Below are 17,005 nucleotides of genomic sequence, written 5' to 3'. Positions count from 1 at the left end.
TGCCCTGGTGTGTTCTGATATAGATGCCAACAATTTCTTCACAGGTGCTGATTATGGCTAACTTCAGGACAATGCAGACATTGTGGACACTGCAGGTTGGTTTAAAATCAGCAGGTTGTCTGTGAGGATCTGTCTGAGAAGAGCTTTCTTTGTAAGGTCTATGACTTTCTTGCAACAGCTTTTCTGTTGTTGCCATTTAGGAGTCAGGCTGATGAAGATGCCTGTATTGAGGGTATTGCATGAGGTCTTGTACTTGTCTTCATGATGAAACAAGGTGTTGGTTATTATAAGACTGCATTGCAAGCATTTGGTAAGGAAGACAATTCTAATGGAGTTAGTTTTCTGTATTCTTTCTTGGCGCTTACACTTTTCTAGAGACTTATGTCACTTCTTATTCACAGTGAAGTTTGCCTTCTGCATGGGCTCAGGCCAGGGATAGATCAAGGTCAGAGTAGAATCATATCGGTCTATTCCATCAGTCTTCTTGCAGCTACCATCAGGCAAAAGGTACAGAAGCCTGAAGTCCCACACCACCAGGTTCAAGAACAGCTACTTCCCTTCAACCATTCAGTTCTTGGACCAACCGGCACAAACCTTAACTACTACCTCAGTATAGCAACACTATGACTACTTCGACTACTTTGCACTAAAATGAACTTTTTTTTGTTCTATTCATGTTCTGTCTTGTAAAATTTGTGTACAGTTTATGTTTATTTATGTTTTTCTTGTGAATGCTGCTTTACAATGCTATGTGCCTGTGATGCTACTGCAAGTAAGTCTTTCATTGCACCTGTACATATGTATATGTACTTGTGCATATGACAATAAACTGGACTTTGATTTTGACTTCGAATTCTCTTGGTCTCACTCATTGCTTCCAGGGAATGCAGTGGTGAATGCAGTTTGCTGCTTCCACGTTGGACAGTCATGAGACATTCACTTATCCCATACGGATAATCACTGACATGGCAAACTAGCCATCCTTGATGGGAAAACCAATCCCATGAAAACAGTGTTTCTCTTCTGGTTTGCCCTTCCATGAGAAGGTGCACCGGTAACTGTCAGAATGCCAAAGTTTCTAGTCTACAGTAGTGGAGTGATGTTCAGGATTATCTGTGAGGGTCCTAAAGTTCCAGACTCCAAACTTCATTTTGAGGAGTGGAAGATGCCTGTGCATGATTTCTTATAATGTGAGGTCGTCATTGCATCCCAATTACCACACAGGCTTGACAGAGTAAACTCTTATTCTGTGGAAGGGTCAACATGTTTGGAGTCCAGGCTCTGCTTCACGCACAAAAACCCATACCCAACCGATCTCTGATAAGTCCAAGCCCTGGTCTTCCAACACACTCCCATCTTCTTCAGGACCTCTGATCTCCTGAGGTGCTGAATCAGTGATCCCTTGAGGCCCTGAATGGAGGCCTCAATCTTTACCCCATTACAGCCTGACCTCTCCCAACCCAATCCCAGGCCTTGATCTTGGTCACTGATCACCACTTCCCTGGCCACTTATCTGATCATTGACCCAATTTGACAACCCCCTACCCTGCAACACTTACCTGATTCCTGAAGCAACCAGATCTTAGTCCACAATTGGACTAATATCTGCCCACCCCTCAATGCCTGTGCCACAAAATGACCATTAGAACATCAGTTCAATCCAGACCTAGTCCAAGTGAAGGGTCTTGACCCAAAATGTTGACTGTCCATTTCCCTCCAAAGTTGCTGCTGGACCCATTGTATGGCTGTTGTATCAGGCAAAGAGCCACTACTTCAGTTTTTGTTCTGGAAAACAGCACACTGTTATGGATGAGGACTCGCTCATCTTAGTGTTCCACCTCTTCCTTGCCTAGGTGCTTTACAGGTCAACTTCCCTGTTTGTAATATTTCCAGCACGAATTGGGGTAGGAACCCAGGCAGAGCAACAGACCTGAGAGAAATGTCCTTGGGGCCTTCTGGCAACCATTCTCCAATGAGTGGAATAAATAGTGGGGGAGAATGATCCCAACAAGCTTAGGAGAGGCAGTCCTTCTATATTAAACAGTTTGACATATTTGAATAATCTCTGAAGTCCAGCTGGATTGACTACCTATTTGGTGGGAGTGGACATAGGACAAGAGATAGTTGTGGCTTGCGATTTGCCTGATCTGTTTATCACACTCAGTGAGATAGGAGCTGTTGGACAGTATCTAGAGGGAAACCGAAGAGCTTGGGCAGGAATAGGTGGAGGATGAAAGCCCTGAGCAGGAACAAGAGAGAAAAGGTTTTAATCATGATTGGGTGAAGAGGATCATCTCCTGTTTTATAATCCTGCCCTCTGGGTTACTTCAGCTGTCCCCTTACTGGTTTTTATTGTGAAGGGTTATCAACCTAGAAATTAACTCTGAATTTCTCTTCAAAGTTGCTGCCTGGCCAGCTGAGTGTTTTGAATGATATCTATTTTTATTTTATCCTAAAATTGCATATCAGACTCTGATATTATGATTGGGTCGCTGTATATTTTTAAAGTTGGATTCCACTCTCTTCTTGCAGGCTCTTGCACATCCACTTAAAAGAGCAGGTTCAAATTATGGCATGGCAGGGGTGGCAGAGTGATGAGAGGAGTAAGTGATCTGCTTTATATTTGCTGCCCTCATGCCTTATTTTCCACAACTTTTAAGCTAGTTCAAACATGGGAAATGGGCGACAGTAAGCAAAAGCAAAGTTTGTAGTAAATTGAGGGCTGGGGTAACAAAATGAGAAATGAAATAGAGTCATAGAGTTATACAGCACAGGAACAGACCCATCAGCTCAACTCATCCATGCCGACCAAGATGCTTATCTAGGCTAGTCCCATTTGCATGCATTTGGCCCATATCCCTCTTAGCTTTTCTATCCATGTACCTGTCCAAATGCCTTTTAAATGCATTTATTGTACTTACCTCAGCCACTTCCTCTGTCAGCTCATTCCATATAAGCATCACCCTCTGTGTGAAGAAGTTGCCTCGGGGGTCCCTTTTAAATCTTACCTCTCAAACCTATGCCCTCTAGGTTTTGATTCCCTTTCCCTGGGATAAACATTGTGTACGTTCACCCTATCTATGTCTCTCATGGTTTTATACACCTCTATAAGGTCATCCCTCAGTTTCCCATGCTCCAAGGAATAAAGTCCTAACCTGCCCAACCTCTCCCTATAACTTAGGCCCTTGAGTCCTGGCAACATTCTTGTAAATCTTCTTTGTGGCACCATATGAAATAGGTGGTAATGGATAAGTATTTCAGACCCATAGCACTGTTGAACACTTTTATTAGGTGTGACACAACAGTCACTATCCTATTGTTCCAACACATGCATTGAAAGATGCTGTTCCTTTGAATTCTGCCCATATTCCCATCATTTGCAATGATTGATGCCATTTTGCCTTAAAATTCTATTCCTTGACCCTGAAATTGGCATTGCTTTGAATATCCTAATTGTTTGAAGAATTCTTTGTTTTTTGCAAGTTATGACTCATTATGTAGTCTGTATCTTTGAAGAGTGAAAGTAGGTGCCGAATTTGGCTGCCAGGTCAATAAAAATAATTATCTTATAATTTTATATTTAAATCAGATAACATGTTTGAATATTTATGCAGAACAATTTAGAAAGGTTAGCAGGCTTTGGAAAATGCTGACTGACTAAAACATTGATCATAATAATTATTGTGGAGAAAAACTGATTTAAAAAATTGATTTTGAAATTAGTCCTTTACAACTTAAATTGACAGAGGAATAACTGAAAAATAACAATATGGGCTGAGGATACTTTGAGAATAGGATTGATTGCTGATTCAAGCTGGTAATGAGCAGTGGCCTGTGGTGAGTCATTTCAGAGTCTTATGTCCCAGTTTTTTTTCCATTGCATCCTGATTCTTGGTGGGATAATGTTCCACTGATGTATCTTTATGTTATTATTTTTTATGTATAAATGTGACATCAACATCTGGGAAAGCAAATGATGATCCTTGTGTCCTTCTGATATTTGTACATTGTAACTAAGGGAACTGGAGGCAATCACAACCAGAGATCATGCCTGATTTTTCCATTCTGATCCAGTTAGCTGGACATAAGAAGTGGGAACTGAAATGAGCACCTTCCAATATATCCTGCTTATTACAGCATAAGTTAAAGTGTGCATCTACAAGGACACTGGTGGAGGTGGATCCGCATACATCACACATGTGTAATAGAATTCGAGAGATTTGGGCAGAGCCACAAAATGGCATTATCACAGCTGGTACCCACAATGCCTCTCACATGATGGAGGTTATTTGGTGATCAATTGAACTGAATATTGAGGTGTTGCATTGAGAGCAATAAATGTGAGTTCTTCTGGTTTGTATCTCCCCTGAGGTCTAACTTCATTTCCTAATTTCTTTTTTCAAAAGAAAAATAATAAAAGTGAAGTAAGCTCTCTGTTTATCATAAAATCTGTTGTTACAGAAGAGGAAGGCCACTCAGTTCAACCATCCAGAGATACCCTGTAGTTCCAGAACAAATGTTTCATAAAGACATCCATACTTTTCACCTCTAATACCTCTGTCTATTCTAGGGGATGCCATTCTCTGATATCAGTCCTCTGGTTACTGATACATTTTTCAGTATATGGATTTTATTCTACTCTGTACAAGCCTCCTCCCATCCCACTTTATCTAACCCCATCAATATATCATTCAATTATGTTTCCTCTCACGTACTTATCTAGCTTCCCCTTAAGTGTATGTATCCTCCATTCACACAACTTAATTTTACAGTGTTATTCAAGATTTAACTTTTTGATACCATTTAGTAATTTACGTACAGTACATCTCACAGATAATTGTTTTTTCAGATTGAGAAGAACTGGCTTTCTCCTACCATTTCTCATAGCTTGATCCCTGACATCAGAGATCAGCCAGTACTGCCTCAAGCCCAGATCTGTGGAACTTAACAGAGATGCATAATTTAGCGGTTGAACCTTCAAGACAATTTCCATGCATTGTTAATTGCTAACATATTACACTTGAAAGAGAGACTGGTGAGCCCAAAACCAAGCAAGGTTCTGGAGCATTGCATAAGGAATTTGCAATCAATTAAGATATTGAAGGTGACCCTTTCATAGAGGAAACGGTAAATAAGTCCCTGAGAAATGCTTATGCTTGTGCTCCACCTTCTCATCTACCTTGGACTGGCTGGAAGATAGGAGCTTCAGTTGGATTTGCACAAGACTTACAGCCTCCTCCGTGTTGCTCAGTAGGAGTGCAGAGCTGCAGTCCAGTACCAGAGGCCATTGTATAACTAAAGTATAATCTCTCACAATGACAACATGTCTGTATCTTTGCCACTGCACACCACCATCCCTCCCCACACCAAATCAATTACTTCCTGTTATGGTGATAGGAAGCAAGCTGGACCAGATTGCTTGGGAATTGTTTAGTTGAAACAATTTTCAGACAGCAGCTACCAAAGAGTGCTATTTGTAGGCAAGTGCTGGAGCTCTTCATTTGCCTCATCAACCCTCTCACCATCCCCTTGTCAGGGGGAATGAATCCATGTTGCAGAGGAAAGTTATGTAGCACCATATAGATGTCCTGCAATTGTGCTGAATTGCTGGAGGCCACTAGATCATAACGAGCAGTTCAATTATTATTTTGAAGACTTCAGTGGTGTCATCAGTGAAGGTTATGGTGGAACCATGAATCAGTTTAGGTGTGGGTTCAGGTGATGATTCAGAGTCATAGTCTTAGACAGAAAAACAGCATGGAAACATGTCCTTCAGCTTCAAGGTCCACGCCGACATTCATCAACCCATTTTACAATAATCTTACATTTATCCCATTTTATTCTCCTCATATTCTTATCGATTCACCTCAGATTCTACCACTCACCTTCACTCGGGGTAATTTTTAGTGGCTGATTAATCCACCAACACGCATGCCTTTTGGATGTGGATGGAAGCCAGAGTATCCAGAGAAAACCCACGCAACACAAGGAGAACATGCAAACTCTACACAGACAACCCAAGGTCAGGATTGAACCCGGATTTCTGGCTCTGTGAGGCAGTTGCTCTACTAGCTGCGCCACTGTGCTAAACTGCATATGGAGGGAACAATCTTCTCCCAAAGCAGGCTGCTTCTCAGCTGATGAGCAGGGTACAGTGAAGGGAATGCAGCATTGTTGTAACTTGAAATGTCATGGCAGCTGCCAGGAAAGTGGGCATAGACCTTCATGATGTCTGGATGCTGGTCACATGCTACTTTCTCAATAATTAAATGTAAATATAAGTTTTATCATAGAAAAAGCTCCTCATGAAAGACATTTTCAGGCTGATGTGTTTGCATTGGAAGACACTGGATTTAGTGAGCCCCAGAATGAGCATAGTGTCCTTGGCAGCAGCTTCTGGTTGTCCAATTGAGAAAATAATGAATAAGTTTGGTTATGAACAGAATTGAGCAATGCATTAGCCACATTTGGCTAATTAAGAATCCAAATGTGGGTGATTATATTTCTGGTAAGTAAAAACTGAATAATAATGTGTACCTTAATCTTCTTGTTCATTTGCTGCTTAAGAAATAAGAGAAAGTGAAGCAAGGCAAAAGCAAGCTACCATGGATCCTAAAAATCTGAAATAAAATGAGAAAATGATGGCAATGCTCAGCAAACTTGTTGACTGTATTTGTATAGCTTTCTGTTGCTGGAACTGACTAATTTCTTTAGCTTTCCCTCCAGTTTCCACCCATCCCTCATCTTCACATGGAGAACCAAGGGTCCAATGAGATTGTGTATATGAAGGATTAGTAACAGATTAGTAACGAGGCAGTACTAGAGATGTTGATGACACTGAAAGCTGACAAGTCCCAAAGATGATCTGCATCCCAGAGTTTTGAAAGAGATAGCTATAGGGATCATGGATGCATTGGTTATAATTGTTCAAAATTCCACAGATTCTGGAATCCTTCCTGAGGATTGGAGAGAACCAAATATGTCCACAATATTTAAGCAAGGACAAAAAAAATGTAACTACCATTCTGCTAGCTGAACATCAGTGGGAGAGAAAATACTAAAGTCTATATTGATGGATGTAATAACCAAACATCTAGTAAAGAAGCATAGGATTGAGCAGAGTCAAAGGCATGAAAGTGAAGTCACATTTAAATATTTAGATTTTCAGAAGGCTTTCGTTAAGGTCCCACATGGGAGGCTGATCAAAAAAGTCAGACTATGTGGAAATGGGAGTAATGTACTGGCATGAATTGAGTGGTTATAAAACAGAAAGCAAAGAATAGGAATAAACTGGCTTTTTTCAGGTTGGAAGCTGTTTCAAGGGAGATACTGCAGGGATCAGTGCTCAGGCCTAGCAATTCACAACCTATATCGACAATTTGGCCAAGGAGATCAAATGTCCATATTTCCAAGTTTGCTAATGGTTGGACATACAAGGAGAGAATGAGTAGAGTAGGCCTGCATTCTCTAGAGTTTGAGAGGTGATCTCATTGACACTTGCTGGATACAGGAAGGACATTTCCCTGTCTGAGAATCTGGGAATCAAGGGTCACATTCTCAGAATAAGTGGTAGACCATTTAGGGTTGAGAAAGAAAGAGGTTCCTTCACTCAGACAGTAGAGAGTCTTTGGAATTCGCCATCCCACTTGGCTGTGGAGGCTTGGTCATTGAGTTCATTCAAAACATAAACCAATAGATTTCTCGATATTAAAAGCATCCAAGGATATGGGGAAAGTGCAGATAAATGGCACTGAGTTACAAGATCAGTCATATCAAGATCCCGATGAACGATGGAGCAGGCTCAAAGGGGCAGATGACCCACTTCTGCTCCTAATTCTTATGGTCCATTTTCAATGCTTCCTTTACCTTTCCCCACTCCCTTTTCTCTCCTTTTTAAACATGGGAGAGAAACCAATCATCTGCCACCTCACTTGTGACCTTCATCAGGGTCCCAACAATCTCCTCCTTTGCTGTCCAGAGTAGCCTGGGATACATCTCAGTGGACCAGGGGAATTTATCCACTATTATGCTTGCTGAGACATCAAAGATAATTAGTACTGATTGAACCCTGTTAAAGGGTTCATCATCTCCATCTACTGCTAGAAGTCATTTTAAAGGTTTGGAAAAATTAGTGGAAGTCATATCAAGCAGGCCAGAGAGAAGACACCACCATTTTCAGACACAACTTTGAACACCTTAGTCGATCAAGTTGAAAAGAACAGAAGTATCCTCTCTATCCAAATTCTAAAAGCCATCTAGGTCCGTTATGAAATACAAGTGAGAGGATGTTGCTGATGGAGTCAACACAGGAGTGAAGGACCTAGAATATGATAGTATAAAATAAATCACAACCTCACGTGCATCTGAGATGACTGAAGATATCAATAGATCCAGTTTCTCAACATTTACATCATTCACTGCTCCATGCTGTACAGCCCTTTCACTCACCACAGTATCAATCTCTACTCCGCCACACTTGCACACTGGCACTAACAATCACACCCTTGGTTATTTAACTATGAGAAGCATGTCATTCAGAGCATTGCAACACTCTCTTTTCTCATTCTTCTTGTCAAAGAAAGTACAAATTGCTACCAGTAGTAGCAGTAAATTGGCAACAGTCAATACCATGTCTATTGTCTTAGTGGCCTAGGAAGAGTGATTGAGAGCCATAACTAGAGTTGTTGCTACGGAGCTTGTGGGTAGTGGCCATAGGCAGATTACTAAATATATAGACCATCAAACCTATAGCATGCTGCTCTTACTTGCAATTAAATACAAAATATTGGAAATGTTCTGCAGGTTAAGTAGCATCTGCAGAGAGGAAAACAGAGTTAAAGGTTCAGACCAATAGCATTCCAATTCTGACTTGCCCCCTCCACTCCCAGTCATCGTGCCCTTGTACTTCGTTTACCTTACAGCCCCCAGCTTGGACACTGCCACTCCATATGCCATAATGGATAATTTAGATGTGGAGACTGCACAATGTGGGTCGGTAGGCAGCAGTGGCCTGAAGCCAAGACAAGGGGTGAGGGTAGTTTAAATGTCAGTTCATTGGAAAGTGATCATCACAGATTCATTGGAGTGAGAAGAGGATACCAATGAGGCAGAGCTGGATGCCTGCAGTGTCTCTTGCTTTTGACCTAAGGGGTGTAAGATTAATTCCTTCCCTTTGAGAGCTTCTGATTCTACTTTTATGTAGCACAATGCTATGCTGTTTGGGAGGTGTAGCTGATATCTGCTGACACTGCTTAAAATGAGCCGGTTGCAAATAAATTTTTTTTCAGTTCATTTTTGTGATCTGGGCACTGCCAACAAGGTCAGCATTTATTGCCCATTCCTACCAGCAGTTGAGAAGGTGGTGATGAGCTGCTTTCTGTGAACTGCTGCCATCCTCCTGGTGGAGTACTCCCACAGTGCTGTTCAGCAAGGAGTCTCAAGATTTAAACCCAGTGATCATGACAGAGTGGCAATATATTTCCAAGTCAGAACAGTGCAATACTTGGAGGGAATTTGCAGATGGTGGTGTTCCCTTGTGCCTGCTGCCCTTGTCCATTTGGTGGTAGATGTCATTGGTCTGTGAGTGCTGTGGAAATAGCCTGGGTAAGTAACTGCAAAGCATTTTGTGCATTGTAAAGGGCACTGTAACCTGAACTGCTACAAATGGTGCAAACTGGGTACAGCCATGTGACTGCATCTCCCCCGAACCATCTTTCTCTCCCTCAGTCTCCTCTTCCAATTTGGTCTTGTCTTTGTGCGCTCTTCCTCCTGGTCATGCTGGAGGTCTAGTCTCCATTGCATTCCAGCACCAGACACAAATGCCTTACCTTCTATAAAATACTCACTCAGAACAGCACTCTCTAACCTTACGACATAATAAATTGCAAGCAAACTTACAAGCCTTTGAGTGCCCCTTTAAATAGTGCAAGTGCAATTTCTTCCTGTTACTAAATGGCATTTTCCTATACGAGATCAGCATAATGCATTAGCTGGATCATTGTAGCCCAGTCTGGAAGGGCCGGTGTCAATTCAGGATCGCATGAGGATTGATGTCACCTTCTCTGGATGCTTTTGATGTTGAGGGAAAATTCTGAGATCCCTCTGGCAATTGCAACTACCTTCACTTTCATTAGAAGGTGACTTTCATGTCTTGTCTGCTTTCAGATGCATGCAACAAATAAGTAAAGAATAGAGGTTATACAAAGACCACCATGTAGTGCTCCACCTTTCCAAAACAAAACGCAAAAATGCCAGAAACACTCAGCAGGCCAGGCAGAATTGGTGGCAAGAAAAACAGAGAAATGCTTCATGTCCAGACCCTTCTGCCCACTGAGTAGTTCTGGCATTTTTTGTCTTTACTACAATATGATGAAGTCTTGTGTAATCCCTTAATGATAATCTTGCAAATCGCTTCTCTGTCCCACCTAGTTCTGTAGAGTTCTCATGCAGCCATAGAGTTCTGTGGAGTACTCATGCAGCCAGACTTCCTCTCCTGTTCAGTTAGGTGGACTCCAGATGGCCATATTTGTTGAGCATGACACCTTGGGACCTGGAAGACCTACTAACTGATGAATGCAGCATCTTTTCTTTCTTTTTCAATCTTTTTATTAGTTTTCAAATTAATACAGATTAATATATCAATGTTTATACATGTAATACAAAGAGATCAGGAGAACAATCATGACATGGACAATCATAAAGAACAATAAAGTATAAAAAAAATCTGTAGATCCAACGACCTGTTAGTGAATGAATATAATATAAAAGAGAAAGATTTATTATAAGATATAAAAGAAAGAAAAAAATCCCCAAAACAATAAGAAAAATTATAAACAATATATCAAACCAAACTAAGCTAAAGAAAAAAAATAAAAAAAACAGAAAAAAAAAACTGGACTAAAATTTCTCAAAAGAAACAGAGTAATGTCATCAACTCCGTTCCTCTAAATTAAAAGGTTGTTATAAGGAGATCTATATTATGTGAAAATATTGAATAAATGGACTCCAAACTTCCTCAAATTTAAGCGAAGGATCAACAGTACCACTCCTAATTTTTTCCAAGTTTAAACATGATATAGTTTGAGAGAACCATTGAAAAGTAGTAGGGGGTATTGGATCCTTCCATTTAAGCAAAGTGGATTGTTTGGCCATTAATGTAACAAAGGCAATCATATGGTTAGTGGAGGCAGATAGATGGCCAGATTCTATCCTTGGTAAACCAAAAATTGCAGTGATAGGATGAGGTTGTAAATCAATCTTCAATACATTTGAAATACTGTTAAAAATATCTTTCCAATATTTTTCCAAAAGAGGACAGGACCAAAACATATGTGTCAAAGAAACCACATTCGATTTACGTCTGTCACGTATAGGATTTATATGTTGATAAAAACGAGCTAGCTTATCTTTTGACATATGGGTCCTGTGAACTACCTTAAACTGTGTCAAAGAATGTCTGGCACACATTGAAGATGTATTAACTAAATGAAGAATTTTCTTCCAAGTCTCTGTAGGTAAAGATGTCTGGAGTTCACTTTCCCATTCATTCTTAATTTTGTCCAGTGGTTCTGAAAGAATTTTCATAATTAAATCATAAATTATTACTATCAAGCCCTTCTGACAAGGATTAAAACCAAAAATTTTTTCCGTAATTTCAGTTTTGTAAGGTGTGGGAAAAGAGGGTATAGTAGCTTTTAAAAAATTTCTAATTTGCAAATATCGAAAAAAATGTGATCTAGACAAATTGTATTTGTTAGACAATTGTTCAAAAGATGAAAAACAGTTATCAATGAATAAATCACGAAAACATAGTATTCCCTTCCTTTTCCATATGGATAAAGCTGAGTCAACTCTGGATGGATGAAAGAAAAAATTAGACTGAATGGGACTTGATAGATTAAATTTATTCAATCCAAAGAATTTACAAAATTGAAACCATATTTGTATTGTATGTTTAACAATTGGGTTAATCATATGTTTACTTAATTTGGTAAATGCAAAAGGGAGTGGAGCTCCTAAAATAGAAACTAATGAAAATTCAAGTACTGATTGGGACTCAAGGTGTACCCATTTAGGGCGTTGAATTACATCTGAATCTTGTATCCAAAAAATTAAATATCTAATATTGATTGCCCAATAATATAATCTAAAGTTAGGCAAGGCCATACCACCATCCTTTTTTAGTTTTTGTAAATATTTCTTACTTAGCCTTGGGTTTTTATTCTGCCAAATACATGAAAGAATTTTAGAATCAATATTGTCAAAAAAAGATTTCGGAACAAAAGTTGGAATCGCTTGAAATAAATATAAAAATTTTGGTAAGATATTCATCTTAACTGCATTAATTCAGCCTACCAATGATAGAGACATTGGGGACCATTTAGTAAATAATTGTTTAACATGGTCAATTAAAGGCAGTAGATTAGCTTTAAATAAGTCTTTATGTCTCTTAGTAATTTTAACACCTAAATACATAAAATAGTCAGTTATCAATCTAAAAGGTAATTGGCTATAAATTGGGATTTGCATATTTAATAGTAAAAGTTCACTCTTATTAAAATTTAATCTATACTCAGAAAAAACACTAAACTGATCTAATAGTGATAGTACTGCGGGGATAGATTCTTCCGGATTAGAAATATAAAGTAACAGGTCATCTGTGTAAAGAGATATCTTATGAATCTTCTGTCCATGAATAATACCACATATACTTGAAGAATCCCAAAGTGCAATAGCTAAAGGTTCTAAAGCAATATCAAATAATAAAGGGCTTAACAGGCAGCCTTGTCTAGTACCTCAAAAAAGCCTAAACAAAGGAGATCTTTGATTATTAGTAAGTATTGAAGCCATAGGTGTATAATAAATCATTTTAATTGCAGATATAAATTTAGGACTAAAATTGAATTTTTGAAGTGTACTGAATAGATATTCCCATTCAACTCTGTCAAACGCCTTTTCAGCATCTAGTGAAACAACACATTCTGGAATTTGGGATGGAGGGGTATATATAATATTCATTAATCTCCTAATGTTAAAATGTAGATAATGATTCTGAATAAATCCTGTTTGGTCTTCAGAGATAATTTGTGGAAGAACCTTTTCCAATCTAAAGGCCAATATTTTGGAAAATATTTTGGAATCTACAATTAATAAAGAAATAGGTCTATAAGATGCACAATCAGTGGGATCTTTATCCTTTTTAAGAATTAAAGAAATAGTTGCTTCATAGAAAGATTGTGGTAGTTTACCCACTGATAGGGCATCTTTAACAATTTTGGCTAACCAGGGAACAAGAATATCAGAAAAGGATTTAAAAAATTCAGCTGTCTATCCATCAGGGCCGGGTGCTTTACCTAAATTCATTGAAAATATTACTTTCTTTATTTCTTCCTCCGAAATGGTAGCATCTAATGTAGAGCGTTCATTTAAAGATAATTGGGGAATCTTCAAATCTCTTAAAAATTCATGTATTAAAGTAGGATCTTCAGGGGATTCTGATTGGTATAAAGAAGAATAAAATTCTTGAAAGGATTTGTTAATTTGGACTTGATCTATCGTGTAGGTGCCATCTGGTTTATGAATTTTATTAATCTGACGTTTAGATATAGTAGCTTCCAATTGGTTGGCCAATAATTTACCAGATTTGTCACCATGTATATAAAATTGACTTTTGTTTTTAAGTAGTAGATTTTCAATTGAAGATGTTAATAATAAACTATGTTGTAGTTGGAGTTCTGTTCTCTTTTTAAAAAGATCCAGATTAGGAGTAACAGAATATATTTTGTCGATTTCTTTAATCTTGTCAGCTAATGTACGTATTTCATTACTAGTTCGTTTTCTCAATCCAGCGGAATATGAAATAATATGACCATGGATGTATGCTTTAAACATATCCCATATTATCCCACTGGAGATTTCTTCAGTAAAATTACTTAAAAAGAAAAATGAAATCTGTTCTTTAATAAATTGGACGAAATCTAAGTCTTGTAATAGCAAAGGGTTAAATCGCCATTGTCTGACATCAAAGGATAGATCTGGTAATCTAATTGATAATCTCAATGGTGCATGATCAGAAGTGGAAATTGCATCGTATTTGCAGTCCATAGTAAGTGGAGCTAGTCTAGCATCAATAAACAAAATAATCAATCCTCGAGTAATTATGGTAGACATGAGAAAAGAATGAAAATTCTTTATCAAATGGGTGTAGAAATCTCCAAACATCTAAGATTCCGGATTCAACTAAAAAGGAATTAATAAAGACAATGGATTTGTTTGGAAGTGTAGGATTTTACACAGATCTATCCATCGAAAGGTTTAGACAGCAGTTGAAATCTCCACCCATAATCACAGTGTATTCATTTAAATTAGGAAATAATGCAAACAAATGTTTAAAAAATTCAGGGTGATCGACATTGGGTGCATAAACATTAACCATAGCAACTTTTTTATTATGAAGTAGACCAGTAGTTAATAAAAATCTACCATTTGGATCTGATATTGTCTCATGATGGACAAACGAAATTGAGGAGTCTATAAAAATAGAAACTCCTTTCGCCTTTGCTTGTGAATTTGAATGGAACTGTTGACCCCTCCAAAATCTAAAAAAAACATTGATTATCTTTCTTCCTGATGTGAGTCTCCTGAACAAAAATGACCTGAGCACTTAATCTATGAAAAACGTTAAAGATCTTCTTGTGCTTATCCGGATTGTTTAAGCCGTTAACATTCCATGAAATAAAATTAATAGTCTTATCCATTTTAACAGATTAAAAAACATACGGTATGTAAAGGGTTAATCTTGGTATATGTGAGTCTTACAAGCAGGAAAAAGTAAAAAAAACAGTTCAAAGAGGAGGCGGATATGATGACAATTTAGAAAAATTTGTAGTTTAGCCCAGAAGAAAACAAAACTAAAAACAACCCCACCTCCCTCCCCCAACAGCCCGAAAACTGGCCAATAGACAGCCAGAAAGCTACCCTCTAATTGAACTAACCCCAGTTCTATTGGTGGCAGTAGTCCAAATTGAAAAATATATAAACCACCCATGTTTGGTCTAGAGGTGAACAACATAATCCAAACAAAGATATCGAACTAACAACATAGTTGTGGGATTGAAACAGAACCAAAGGGCATTAACAGTCGACATTTAAAAAATACCGTTTAATAATTATTTCAAAAAGAAAGCAAACGATCAGTCATTTTGTTAAATTCTTAATTATTATTAAAACAAAACATTAAAAATATTAAAAGAAGAAAAAAAAGGTTTAAATCTAAAAATTAATTGGATAATAAAGCAAGTAGGTAGTAAATCAAAGGAAAACACTGTGTCTCTTCTGTATTTCTTAGCTTCTAAAATTAAAAGCTAGTTCAAAAGAAATTCCTCGGCCTCTTGGACGGATTTAAACCATTTGCAAGATTTATCAGGTAGTGTAATTCTCAACCTTGCTGGGAATAATAATACAGGATGATAATTGCTTTGATAGAGACGAGCCATAATTGATTTGTAGGTCAGCCTTTCTTTCATAACTTCTGGGGTGTAATCTTCAACTATTCGAAACTTCCATTGTTTAAATATCCACGAGCGGTACGAATCAAGACTTCCTTGACGTTGACATAATGAAATCTCAATATTACTGGCCGAGGTTTTTGATCTGGAACAGGTTTGGATCTTAATGCTCTGTGAGCTCTATCCAGAATGGGCTGAACAGGGAACATTTTGGAACCAAACTCATCGACCAGAAGTTTAGAAAAGAATTACGTAGGGTTACCAGTCTCGGTGTTCTCTGGAAAATTGATGATTCTTAAATATTTCCTCCAGCTGCGTCCTCCAGGTCGATGATCCTCTGTTGTTGCTTTTCCAGGTTTTGCTTGGTCGTAATTAAGGCTTTTTCAAGTGAATGGAGCTTGGCATCTCTCTCTTTACCAGCTTGGTCAAGTTCAGCAATTAGTTGCATTTGTTTGGCATTTTCCTGAATAAGAGTATTTTGTTTGTCTTCAAAGTCCTTTAAAATGGACTTCAATTAGACAAAGCTCCGGTCAAACTTTCTATCCAGATTAGAAATAGCTTCCAAAGTAGGTTGGTCTCCATTACCTTTACCATTAACTGACGCTTTAGATCTGGTGTTCATTTTAACAGTTAAAAATCAAAATTAAACTTGTGCCAGTATTGTAAAAATCTTATTAAAGAGTGGTAAATAGTAGATTGAAAAGTGTTTGGACCAAAGCCAAGTTATGACTTAGTCCATTGAGCGCCACCAACAGACTCCCAGACCTGCAAACATTTTGATTTCATCTTAAGTAGAGCAAAGGCATCATGTAGTATGGGGAATTTGTTTACTATAACTTTAGTAAAAGGAATTTTCAATTATGTAATTCCTTGAACATCCCGAAGCTAATGAAGTACTGTTGTAGATAATTTGTTCTCATCAAGCTCCCATTAATAGCAATATGAAGATTACAGATGTTTTGTTTTAATTGACGTTGGTTGGGGGATAAGTAACTTCTAGGACAACAGGGGCATCTCTTCTTCTCTTGTTTGAAATTGGTATTGGTTTATTATTGTCACTTGTACCGAGGTACAGTGAAAAGCATGGAGAGCTTTATAATCACCAGAAGGGTAGAGAGAATCTTGGTTTTAAGTGTTACTCAAAGGACAACACCTCTGGTATTGCAGCACTCCCTTACCACTGTACTGGGAGTGACATCTTAGATTTTGAAACCACACCCTTCTAAATAGCAGGCAGAAGTCCTCCCATGATTGATACTTAGCTTTTCTGGGGATCAACTAACGTTTGTTTTAAATATCTTCAGAAAATAATACCTCCTGTCTTTTGTTGCCCATGGTTTATGATAGGAGTAAAAGAAACATTGCTTTGAAATTAGTTTGCACATATTTTTGGTACACTGAAAGATTGTTGCATTTGGCAGTAATAGTAAATCAGGCCCTCTGTAAAAAGTCCCCAAACTGCTAAAGTACAGTGCAGAACAGCATTAGGGTGTTTTTTT

Source organism: Pristis pectinata, chromosome 1 (genome assembly GCF_009764475.1).
Source record: "Pristis pectinata isolate sPriPec2 chromosome 1, sPriPec2.1.pri, whole genome shotgun sequence".
NCBI classification, from domain to species: domain Eukaryota; kingdom Metazoa; phylum Chordata; class Chondrichthyes; order Rhinopristiformes; family Pristidae; genus Pristis; species Pristis pectinata.
The sequence above is the reverse complement of the archived record's forward strand: the minus strand, read 5'-3'. Positions refer to the sequence as shown.